At 36.2% G+C, this 13,421-nt stretch overlaps 1 long non-coding RNA gene across 1 annotated transcript in view; it reads left to right on the forward strand.

Moving 5' to 3' along the window:
• Positions 1–4,003: 4,003 nt before the first annotated feature.
• LOC138708655 (uncharacterized) overlaps positions 4,004–13,421 on the forward strand; it is a 129,053-nt gene continuing 119,635 nt past the window's right edge. Inside the window, exon 1 of the long non-coding RNA XR_011334749.1 lies at positions 4,004–4,110. This is a non-coding gene — a long non-coding RNA (uncharacterized lncRNA). The remainder of the gene's footprint in view (positions 4,111–13,421) is intronic.

The raw sequence follows: 13,421 nt of genomic DNA on the forward strand, positions 1-13,421 counted from the left end.
AGAATTATGAACACGTTGTAATCTTTGCGACCGGTTGACATTGAGGTCAGTCAGTAGAAAATCACAATAATCGAAGTGGAGCATTACTAGTGTTTCCACTAGTGTTTTCTTGAGTGATAGCGGGAGAAATTTTCGAATGCTGCTTAAGGAATGTAGTGTGGAAAGCACTTTTTTGGTAATAATATGGGTTACTTGGTTATTCCAGTTTAAGTGCGTATCAAAGTAAACTCCAAGGTTTTTAACACAGGAAGCAAAAGGGATTATTGTGTCGTTCAACTTACTGGAAGAGCAGGAGTAATGTTGCATAATAGACGTTGTTGTCCCACTAGGATTGCTTGTGATTTTCTTGCATTGAGAGTCAAACCAAACTTTCTGGCCCATGCAGATATAGATTCAAGGTCGTCGTTAAGATTTTGTATTGCGTCATTGAGTGAGTCAGGGGTTGTATGGATATAGATTTGTAAATCGTCTGCGTGAAGGTGATGCTTATAGCGCTTTAGATTCAAGGGGACGTCATTTAAGTAAATAGTGAATAGTAGTGGTGATAGGACAGATCCCTGTGGGATTCTAGAATCAACGATTTAGTTAAATAAAAAGAAAAATTGTATAGTAAGTTTTGTTTCTGAGGATCTGACAAGTATGTAGACAAAATTTCAGGCCAAAACATTTGAATTTATGGGAGGAGTAGCAATTTTTGACAAGCTAAATTTACACAATTTAAAATTACAAAATTGTTAATAATTATTAATAGTTATAATTCATACATTTCTGCACCAAATGAGATGAAACTTTATACCGAAATTATTTATATGCAGCAGGACATCTGTACAAAATTTCAGAGCTCTATCTAGAATAGTTTAGCAAATTGAAATTTCACATCAGTCTACCCTTAAAACGAGAAATCCTAGACCTGAGCGGGATTCGAACAGCCTGCGTGACAGACTGATGCAGAGGCTCACTTCGTACGTACGGAAGAAATCCCTACATTTAGTTTTCCATTCTCTCCAGCTACTCCGAGTAGGATTGCATTCCCTCGTAATAATTTCCCTTCTTGTCAGAACAATAAATACGGTTTGAAACGTCTGCCTCTGTCAGCATTCCCGGTCTGTGAGAGAATAATATTTTAGTGCCACAGGGCTTGTTTGTTAATACTTTTATCGAGTAGGCTGTGTAAACAAATTTAATTTAAAAAACAATAGCCATGACCTTTAAAGAAACGAATGCCATCCACCGTAAAACATTAGAGACGAACAGAGGTATCTGATTTAGTTTATTAGATAACAACGTTCCTACTTTACGTTAACCCTTAAATTGACAATGTACCCTATAAGATACAACAGGTTAATGAACTACTAACATTTAAAATCATCCGTCCTCAAGTGAGGTTGACCACTGGGATCCGGAATTAACAAACATAAAAGATAAAGGGAAATGAAACGGGAAAAATATGGATTAGATTTGTACATTAAAACAAAAATTTACGTGTTAATATATAGATGATACTGTAAAATTTGAAGAGAGGCCTTCAGAATTTCCATTACATTCTTCTGAACCTCATAAAAGGGAATTTTAAAGGATTTAAGAATATTACATGTAAATTTTGGTAAACAACCCCTCGCTCCAAATAGTAAGCCTGCAACATCCCAGTTGTAAAGCGAAATGCCATATTTTTCACTGAGGTATGGAAGACAAGGTGCAGTACTTGATTTGTGTCAACTCTGTGGCAACTCTTAGCTTATGAAACAGATGTTTGATTTTTTGTAGAAGTAAACACATCAGAGGATCAAGTGATTTTATAAATGAAACCTGTATGAGCGCTGACACTCCAGACACAGAGCCCATGTCACGGCGCTTGTTGGAATAAATGCGTTCACCATGACGAATGACACAACACTACTTAAAGTTTCCTCTCTTGAAATACACTTTAATTTCCAATCAGTGCAAGCAAGCTAACCAATAATGGCGAATCTTAGCTTATGAAACAGATGTGTGATTTTTTGTGGAAGTAGACACCACAGAGGATCAAGTAATTTTATAAATGATACCTGTATGAGCGTTGACACTCCAGACACAGAGTCCATGTCACGGCGCTTGTTAGAATAAATGCGTTCACCATGACGAATGACACAACACTACTTAAAGTTTCGTCTCTTGAAATACACTTTAATTTCCGATCAGTGCAAGCAAGCTAACCAATAATGGCGAATCTTAGCTTATGAAACAGATGTGTGATTTTTTGTGGAAGTAGACACCACAGAGGATCAAGTCATTTTATAAATGATACCTGTATGAGCGTTGACACTCCAGACACAAAGTCCATGTAACGGCGCTTGTTAGAATAAATGCGTTCACCATGACGAATGACACAACACTACTTAAAGTTTCCTCTCTTGAAATACACTTTAATTTCCATTCAGCGCAAGCAAGCTAACCAATAATGGCAACTCTTAGCTTATGAAACAAATGTGTGTTTTTTTGTGGAAGTAAACATATCAGAGGATCAAGTGATTTTGTAAATGATACCTGTATGAGCGTTGACACTCCAGACACAGAGCCCATGTCACGGCGCTTGTTGGAATAAATGAGTTCGCCATGACGAATGATTGGGCGTGCACCTAATCCTTCGTTCGTCAACCTAGCGTCATGAACAAAATCTATGACCGTGCTGCAGACTTGGAAATCCATTCACGCCGAATAACACGAAGGATTACAAGTAAATATTCCGGTAAATTCAATATTAAAATGTTGGGTGATGCCAACTGGCAAACAATGTGCAATTACACAGTTTATATCTGTTGCCGGTATAATCACAATTTACCTTTGAAATTATATTCTCGCGATATTGAACCTATGTGTGAGTGTACTGAGGGGGATATTGGAGTGTCAACAAGGGAACGCGGCTGGCTAATCGATGCCGGGCCTGGGCAAGCTTCTGTAAAAGGACAAAGGTTACCTGGTGGGGCACGGTAAATACCTGTAACAATACATCCACAGCTCTACAGGTGGATCTGAAGAAACAATTATACCGGTCGCGTGGACGCATTATGTCCGAGAGATCCGGAATACTATAGTTTCTGTTAGGGTCGTGGAGCTCGATCCCACAACTCTCTCTCTCTCTCTCTCTCTCTCTTTCTTTGGAAATGTTCATTCACACTGTCAAAATCTCACAAAACTATATTTCTGTCAAATAGGCATATGACTCGGTTAAGAGAGAAGTTTTATATGATATTCTTATTGAATTTGGTATTCCCAAGAAACTAGTTCGAATAATTAAAATGTGTCTCAGTGAAACGTACAGCAGAGTTCCTATAGGTCAGTTTCTGTCAGATACTTTTCCAATTCACTGTGGGATTTCCCAGATAAATCTCAGACCTATTGTGACATTACTATAGATTATTTCGTCATTATTTGTTGATGAACTCTTGTCTACTTTCCGTTGATCTCACATTTTTTAAATTTTGTTCCCTTATTTCCATAGTTACTCTGATTATTATAAACTTTTTTGTCTTTCCACCTAAACGCTTAATCAATTTCCAAGTGCCTCTCTCCTTCTACCTTCAAGAATGCCTAAGTGTTTATTTTGTTACAGTTTCCTTCCTGTGTTTTCCTTTTATTTTACGTACTTTTCTTCCATACTTTCGCGTGGGCTTCTTTGTAGTTTACCCCATCGTAGTCTTAGTTGTTAAAAATTGTTGGTATTCCTGTCGTTTACGCATGATTTCCTTTTCAATTTCCGTATCCATCAGTATGGTTTTCGATCTCTGTGATTTTTTCATATTCCCTTAGAGATTCTTTTGCTGCCGCATGGATACATTTTTAATACATCCGTAGTAATCTTCGGTATTGTCGAAGTTACCCCTTGCAATGTTTTCGTCCAAGAGCTTCTCATATGTATTTTTTTTTTATTCAAGGAGTTTAAATTATTTCGAACTTTCTTATGCCCTCATTCTGTTCCACGGCCACTGAATATTTTAATGTCTACTTCACATTATTCTCATTTCAGAATTGCTTCGTTGTCATGTAACCGTCTTCAGCAATGGCTGGGAGGATCGTTGCCCTGTCCTCAAGTTACTTCCACACTGGACACATAATCGTTCACCTCTACTGTGGGTAAGTGGACATGAGGCTGACAGTCGATTGGTAGGCCTTGGATTTATTAGATCTGCTTATTATTATTCAATACTAGCTTAAATTACCCGGCGTTGCCCGGGTTTTAAATTTTGGTCTATGTCTAAATAAACTGTTTGTTAGACTTATCGGAGACCTCGGCAAGGGAACTATATAAAACCAAAACGAACCATATTTACTTATGTTTTCCCCTCCCTAGTGACGAATATTAAAGAAAATGCCACTAATATCCAAAGAAACTGACTAATCGAAATAATTCCATCTCACCTATGAATAGAGTTTTAACAACATTAAGACCTTATGCTACAGGGATATTTAAGATATTTAACATTGTGATTGATGATAATATTTATCCTACCACGGCATTATGCATTATTAAGTCTTTCTGCCCACAATATATTTAATTTCCTTCAAGGCCAAAGTACTATCTGTAACGGATGGATTCTATCAAATACATGGATTTCAGGGTGTTTTGCAGTAACGGAGACTATACTCATCAGAATTCACTCTCCTGGAGAAGGCAATGTAGAACACTACCACAACAGAAAATCATATTTTTCTATAAAGGCAAGTCATTAGTGACCATAACTTATTAATAAGAGACGGGTTAACAGTAACAGTAAAATAGGCTCTATATTATTATTGCAATATTATAATATTGTAATATTATCACAAATATTACTATAACTTATAATAATTGCTTAAAATCGAATGGCTATAATAGCAATACGTAGGATAAAAACATCATCTTCTTTCGTTTTTCCAGTTAATATTGCCACTCATATTACGTTTCGCATGAGTTTTTGACACAAATTCTTGGCGAGTCAATATTTCGCAATAGTAGGTCTACTATGGCTATTCAATATTAAGTAAATTATGTGGTAGCAATCCTTGTAGTTTGAAGGAATTCTAGAATTCAATTGGATAAAACAGTCTGCTCACTATCTACAAAACTGCATCGAGGAATTCATAATACGGTCCTGGACTGCGTAAAAATACTTATTGCATGAATTATCTAGTTTTAGCCTTCATGATGTGTAACAACAATGTAATTTAATTTCGTGTTAAAATTTCCAAGGCCTCTTGAAAGTCTATGTTGAATACAACAGACAATAGTAAAGAACAATTGACTGTAGAAGATTTTGCATTTTAATATAATACATGAATATTTGGATCTATTTATTTTTATTTTTTATATATTTAACTAATTTAACTTCCATTTGCACAATTTTAATGTAGCCTATGTTCTTCTCCTGGTTATGAAGGTTAAATGTGCAAACTTTGGCACATATCGGTCAAAGCGTGTAGATTTGTATAGAGAACATACACACACACATACACACATACATACATACCCACATTCAATTTTATATATTAAGATTATGACATTATTATTCACTAAATTATATTTGCCTCTTTGTCTCATTATATGGTTCTTTTCAATATTAAACTTGGCTCTGATTGACTGGACGGTGTAACTTTTGGTGTTCCAAATAAGTACTTTAGTACGATTCTTGGCATCTCTCATGCAGTCCCTACCCAGAGATCCGATTGAGGGACTATTTTACCTCCGGAGAATTTTACACTGAGGGACTCCATGAATATAAGCAGTGAAAAATATAGTGGGACTGCGTTGGTGGTAATGCAGCCTATGTGGGTACCTCTTTGTTACTTGTTACCTTAAACAACAAGTTTAAGCCCCCTCACCACGACAAGGTGAGTACCCACGAGAGGGACTCCAAGGGGGCTATATTTAATATAATATGTACCAAAACCTATATGCACATAGAATTATTTCAATTCAGAAACAACTAAGTAAACTGAAAGAACTACAAAAGGAAATATAATTTCAATGGATACCTTGTCATTGTGGTATAACTGGAAAGAAGAAAGTCGATAATATTGAAAAACAGGCAACATACTCAGCAATATTTTAAAATCGATCTTAAAATAAAAATTCAATGGTGATCGTCTTTACCCTATTTAAGCAGGTAACTTCGATCACAAGTGAATTAAAAAAAACAGTTTTTTATAGATTATAATTCAATTTTTGTAACGTGTCTTCGTAAGTGAAGGATATGACGACAAAATGCTATTTTCTGAGGAACTTCGCTCCATTGCATAACCTCAATATCATTAAAAAATTGAAAACATTTGATCGACTTTACCCTCTTCTACAATTTACCGACAGATTTTTTTATTGTCTGAGGTTGTGTGAGACAGAGAGCAGCCAATGGCGCTTGTAAAAGCTTCCCTTGACTTTACTAGTGTAAAACTGTGTGCCTTAACCGGAACTATATTTCTTGTATACTCATATTAGCTACATTGTGTAACAAGTCTGCATAAAATCCCGTAATTTGTTTTTACAGTAATAGGTCTGCATAAAATGAAATTGTGTTCCATTAATTAAAAGGAACTAATTAATTACTAATTCTCAAGAAAACATTTATAAATAGATGATGGGAACAGCCCCCATATATTCTCTATAACAATCTACAGGACTTCATATTTTGTTCTTCAGGAAAAAAGGGGGGAGCGAGAGAGGAAGTCCACCGATCGGTTAATAGGGTGACCGATAATCGGGGTTCTACTGTTAAAAAAAAAACAAACAAACAAACGGTACCGTAGAAGTGGGTAAAGTCAATCAGTGGGTGTAAAATCGATCATTTCCGATTTTTATTGAAAATTATAGATTTTCTCAGTTACTTGTTAAAATTTTATTATGCTTACTTCATTGCCTTACATTGTAAATGTAAGCGAGACGGACAACTAAAAGCCTGCGAATGCCAACAATGGGAACACATTGTAATTACCGTTGAAGGGAAAATGGTTATTTTCAACTTTTTCTATTGAATGAAAACAAAGTCTTACAAACTCTAAATTATAGTCAGCAGTGAAAGGAGACAGGAAGTATACGCAAGTACTTTTCGTTGAGATCGTATCCTGAAATAATAGTTTTGCAGTTCGTAAATGTTAGTATTGAAATTTATTATTTCAAGAAAACTTGTACCTTTGTAGGGTTAAGTCGATCATGCCATCGACCTACTCGGAACAGATAGGACCAGCAGGAACAATAAATTGTTCACCGAAATACCTCCAACTAACACTTATAAACAGAAAAGTGTCATAGTATAGCTTATATTGATGGGATAGTGGGGAAAGAGGAAGACGAAATTATGGTGAATTTCTTGCGTAAGAGAAGCACTGCCAAAGGAACATATTTTGTACACCCCTCTGTACCTGACTACGGGAACAACGTAGTTTCTAAAGTGACATGAGGAGGGGAAGATTTCAAATAACATCTGATATAAACCTAAGCAATGTTGAATTGCATTTTAGATTATAATTGAAGGGTGGTATTTAAATGTAAATTTTGAAGTCTTAAATCTTTGTTTGTTGGTATGTGAAGTATTAAAATGTGTTTTTATGTTTTATAAGTTGGCAATCAGTCACAATTGTACAGTGAAGACCTATAGGCCTTATTATATCGAATAGTATGATCACAGTAACAAAAGATACACTATATAATACTATAGGCATATATTGAAGATTATTATTGTTTTTACACCCCTTATAACAAATAAAATATATGTAATACACTTAATTTGTTTTTTAAAAACGTAAACAGTGATCGACTTTACTCCGCAATATTTTAAAATCGATCTTAAACTAAAAATTCAATGGTGATCGACTTTACCCTATTTAAGCAGGTAACTTCGATCACAAGTCAAATAAAAAAAACAGTTTTTTTATAGATTATAATTCAATTTTTGTAACGTGTCTTCGTAAGTGAAGGATATGACGACAAAATGCTATTTTCTGAGGAAATTCGCTCCATTGTATAACCTCAATATCATTAGCCTAAAAAAATTGAAAAAAATTTGATCGACATTACCCTCTTCTACAATTTGCCGACAGATTTTTTTATCGTCTGAGGTTGTGTGTGTGAGAGAGAGAGAGAGAGAGAGAGAGAGAGAGTGATCGACTTTACTCCGCAATATTTTAAAATCGATCTTAAACTAAAAATTCAATGGTGATCGACTTTACCCTATTTAAGCAGGTAACTTCGATCACAAGTGAAATAAAAAAAAACAGTTTGTTTATAGATTACAATTCAATTTTTGTAACGTGTCTTCGTAAGTGAAGGATATGACGACAAAATGCTATTTTCTGAGGAAATTCGCTCCATTGCATAACCTCAATATCATTAGCCTAAAAAATTGAAAAAAAATTTGATCGACGTTACCCTCTTCTACAATTTGCCGACAGATTTTTTTTATCGTCTGAGGTTGTGTGTGTGTGTGAGAGAGAGAGAGAGAGAGAGAGAGATCGACTTTACTCCGCAATATTTTAAAATCGATCTTAAACTAAAAATTCAATGGTGATCGACTTTACCCTATTTAAGCAGGTAACTTCGATCACAAGTGAAATAAAAAAAAACAGTTTTTTTATAGATTACAATTCAATTTTTGTAACGTGTCTTCGTAAGTGAAGGATATGACGACAAAATGCTATTTTCTGAGGAAATTCGCTCCATTGCATAACCTCAATATCATTAGCCTAAAAAATTGAAAAAATTTGATCGACGTTACCCTCTTCTACAATTTGCCGACAGATTTTTTTATCGTCTCAGGTTGTGAGAGAGAGAGAGAGAGAGAGAGAGAGAGAGAGAGAGAGAGAGAGAGAGAGAGAGAGAGGGAGGGAGAGAGGGAGATATATATCCAATGGCTCTTGTAAAAGCTTCCCTTTACTTTACTAGTCGTGTAAAACTGTGTGCCCTAACCGGAATTATATTTCTTGTATACTCATATTAGCTACGTTGTGTAACAAGTCTGCATAAAATCCCGTAATTTGTTTTCACAGTAATAAGGTTCCTCGTTTCGCAGAAGGAATTTTCCAGCCCTGTCTGTATCACAGAGGCAGTGCTATAAGCCCATTACCACAGCAGAGTTAAATCCCATATGCTAATATTAAGCATTTAGCACTGATCATTCAACAGCACCTAATTAATATTTGCACTTAATGGCTCGCAGGCATTGTGGTTGCGGCAGCAAATTAGCATGGCAACCAGCAAAAACGGTCATAAGAGAAAAAGAACCCCCCCACCCAACGAGCGCTGCTGTCGTTAAGTCTGTGATACTGTGGCGCCGCTCGTGGAGGGGCGGGGAACGAAAATGACCCCATATGAAGTCCCGGATTGCGGCGGCAGAAATAAGAACATAGATCGCACAAATTGAAATACGTTTAACACGCCGTTGCCTAAACAATTGGTGTACGATGGGCGGTTGTCAATGACAACAGTTTTTGTATTCATTAGTCCTAAATCGATGTGTGTATGCATCATTATAACTATCTAGCTGACTATATGCACTACTGCAGCCGTGGCGAAAATGTGATCGTGCGCCGAGCCACTATGTAACCTGCAATGTGCATAGCATCTATGGAGGGAGGCGGACACCCGAAGGGGAAGTGAAGCAACTGTCTGACTTATTAACGGATTTTCATTTTCCTAACGTCAAGCACTTAAATATAATTTTATACAGTATAAGATTACAAACTAAAGTGTAGTACGTGTAACGAAAAAAGAAATGAATAAGACATAGGACACATTATCACAACCTAAAATTAACTGTCTTCAGAATGTCTGCGACACAGTTTCAAAATCAGGAATTATGTCACTTACTGCCAGTCGTAGTTGATCACGAAGGTATTTGTCTGTCAGTCGTGATCTCAATTTGGTTTATACTATTTTTCAATGTTGAAAATAATTTTTCACAAACATAAGTTGTAGCGAACATGGCTTCAACAGAGCAAGCGAAAGAACGAAGCTTCGGATATTTATTTTTTGGCAAAGATTTGAAAGTTCAACATTTGTCAAGTCCTTACATCTAGCTTTCATTTGACATCACGTAGTAAATCAGTGAGTTTAAATTGAAGATCTAACTGCATTATTCGTACATCTGCTGAAAAAAGAGTTGACATACAGAGATAGGCATAATAATAATAATAATAATAATAATAATAATAATAATAATAATAATAATAATAATAAAGTGACATGTAGTATAATGCCGTTTTATGTTATACAGCCGTTACCTCGTAATACTTGTGAACAAATCATACATTTAATATTCTCATCATATTGTCAGAAAAAAAAGCGTCCTCTCATCCTACTTGAAACTTTCGTTTTTGTAGAGGTACATGGTTTCGAGAGAGATATTTCGACGATATGCCACTCGCAGGTCAGAGACAAATACAAATGGAATGTAGTTTGAATCCAGTGAGTGAGAGGGTGTGGATTGGGGGAGGTAGGAAGCAAAAGAAATGCATAGCTATCGTTGCGAGCCACAATGTGTTCGCGAGTCACATTTTCGCCACGGCTGCTCTACTGTATTATAGGCTACTCTTGAGATTGTTTAATTGCCAATTTATAAAAATCAATTTATTCTTTCATTCATAGTGTTCTGCCCAAGGGCAGGTCTTTCACTGCAAACCCAGCATTCTGCAGTCTTTCCTATTTTCTGCCTTCCTCTTTGTCTCTTCATATGATCTATATCAGCGTTTCTCAAACTATGGATCACGGACCAACTGTGGTCCTGAAGTCTGCCCTTGTGGTCCTTCAAAAAAGACAGAAGAAAAAATAAAATTCAAACGAATTGCGCATCACACTATAGCACATCTGGCTCCTGTAACCCAGACAGGGACCACCCGAATTGATAACTGAGGATAAAAGTACCGAATCTTTTCATGTATTTATGACTTTCTTAATAGTTTTGCCGACACCCAGTCTACACATTGAAATGGTCACGTACCGTACTATATGTCGTACACCAATAATACAACTCTGAAGTCACAATTTTAAACTTATTTTCCAAGTAAATATGACGAATTTTCATGGGTTCGTGATCACTTTCATTGCGATATTGAAAATAACAAACTTTCATTGAGTGAAAGAGAACAGTTAATTGAACTCTCGAATGACATCGGACTTAAAATGAAATTCGAAGCGGAAGGTGTGGTTAATTTCTGGACCTCATCACAAGTGAAAAGAGAATATAGTGAACTGTACAATGGTGCTTTAGAGATAATAATTTAGTTTGCTTCTACATATCTATGTGAGAAAGGGTTTTCATCACTAACTCTAATAAAAACAAAGTAGGCTACCGATATCGACTCGAGTATGTGACGATCTCAGACTTAAGCTTACCAGCGTACGTCCAAATATAGAACTGTGCAAGAATCGGCAGGCTCAGCCATCTCATTAATGCGAATACCAACATTTATTTATTTTTTTAGTTAATTACTGCTGCGGGCTAAAGCAAGGAGATGCACTATCACCTTTACTTTTTAACTTCGCTCTAGAGTATGCCATTAGGAAAGTCCTGGATAACACAGAGGGTTTGGAATTGAACGGGTTACATCAGCTTCTTGTCCATGGGGATGACGTGAATATGTTAGGAGAAAATCCACAAACAATTAGGGAAAACGCGGAAATTCTTCTTGAAGCAAGTAGAGCGATAGGGTTGGAAGTAAATCCCGAAAAGAATAAGTATATGATTATGTCTCGTGACCAGAATATTGTACGAAATGGAAATATAAAAATTGTCGATTTATCCTTCGAAGAGGTGGAAAAATTCAAATATCTTGGAGCAACAGTAACAAATCTAAATGACACACGGGAGGAAATTAAACGCAGAATAAATATGGGAAATGCCTGTTATTATTCGGTTGAGAAGCTTTTGTCATCTAGTCTTCTGTCAAAAAGTCTGAAAGTTAGAATTTATAAAACAGTTATATTACCGGTTGTTCTGTATGGTTGTGAAACTTGGACTCTCACTTTGAGAGAGGAACAGAGATTAAGGGTGTTTGAGAATAAGGTTCTTAGGAAAATATTTGGGGCTAAGAGGGATGAAGTTACAGGAGAATGGAGAAAGTTACACAACGCAGAGCTGCACGCATTGTATACTTCACCTGACATAATTAAGAACATAAAATCCAGACGTTTGAGATGGGCAGGGCATGTAGCACGTATGGGCGAATCCAGAAATGCATATAGAGTGTTAGTTGGGAGGCCGGAGGGAAAAAGACCTTTGGGGAGGCCGAGACGTAGATGGGAGGATAATATAAAAATGGATTTGAGGGAGATAGGATATGATGGTAGAGACTGGATTAATCTTGCTCAGGATAGGGACCAATGGCGGGCTTATGTGAGGGCATCAATGAACCTACGGGTTCCTTAAAAGCCAGTAAGTAAGTTAATTACTGGTAGTTAAAGATTATCCAAACTCTAATACCTTGAATTATGAAAAAACAAAATGAATTTTCTTCTATTAACATTAACTTAATTAGTTAATACTAATATAAAATTAATTGAATTAAATTCATTTTAATTAATTAATTTTTTTAAATATAACTATACGGTATTAAAATATGCTACAAATATGATAAATTTGCTTTCGAAGGGAACAAGAGTAAGGTGGTCCCCGGAACTGCTCTGACTTGGAAAAGTGGTCCGCACTTAAAAAAAGTTTGAGAAACACTGATCTATATTTATCTTAATGTTGTCTATCACCTGATATCTTCTTCTGACACGAAATCTTCTCCCGTTCACCAAAAGACAGTTTCTTCTAAACTAATGACCCAGCCAATTCCTTTTCCTCTTCCTGATCAGTTTCAGCATCATTCTTTCTTCACCCACTGTTTCCAACGCAGCTTCGTTTCTTATTCTGTAATTCATTTCACACGCTCCATCCTTCTCCATATCCACATTTCAAATGATTCTAGTAGCTTCTCTTCACTTCGTCGTAATGTCCATGTTTCTGCCCCATGCTACACTTCACACAAAGCACTTCACTAGTCTCTTTCTTAGTTATTTTTCCAGGCAGAAGATGCTCCTTTTTCTATTAAAAGTTTCCTTTGCCATTGCTATTCTCCTTTTGACTTTCTATTCGCAGTTCAAGTTACTGCTTATAGTACACCCCAAGTATCTGAAGCTGTCCACTTGCTCTATTGCCTCATTTAGAATTCGCAAGTTTACTTTCTTTATTTTCCTTCCTATGACCATGGTCTTCTTCTTATTCGATACTACTCACAGCTGTCATTTAGGTCCAGTAGCATATCCCTTAGTATCATCTCCTCTTCTGATAACAACGCCATATTATCAGCAAGTCTTATGCACTTTATTCTCCTTCCTCCTACTATCACTCCTCCCATATTCTGAAAACAGTTTTTTACTAAATCCTCCAAATAGATGTTGAGCAGAGTAGGTCATAAAGGGCATCCTTGTCGTACTC

This window comes from Periplaneta americana, chromosome 11 (assembly GCF_040183065.1).
Source record: "Periplaneta americana isolate PAMFEO1 chromosome 11, P.americana_PAMFEO1_priV1, whole genome shotgun sequence".
NCBI classification, from domain to species: Eukaryota; Metazoa; Arthropoda; class Insecta; order Blattodea; family Blattidae; genus Periplaneta; species Periplaneta americana.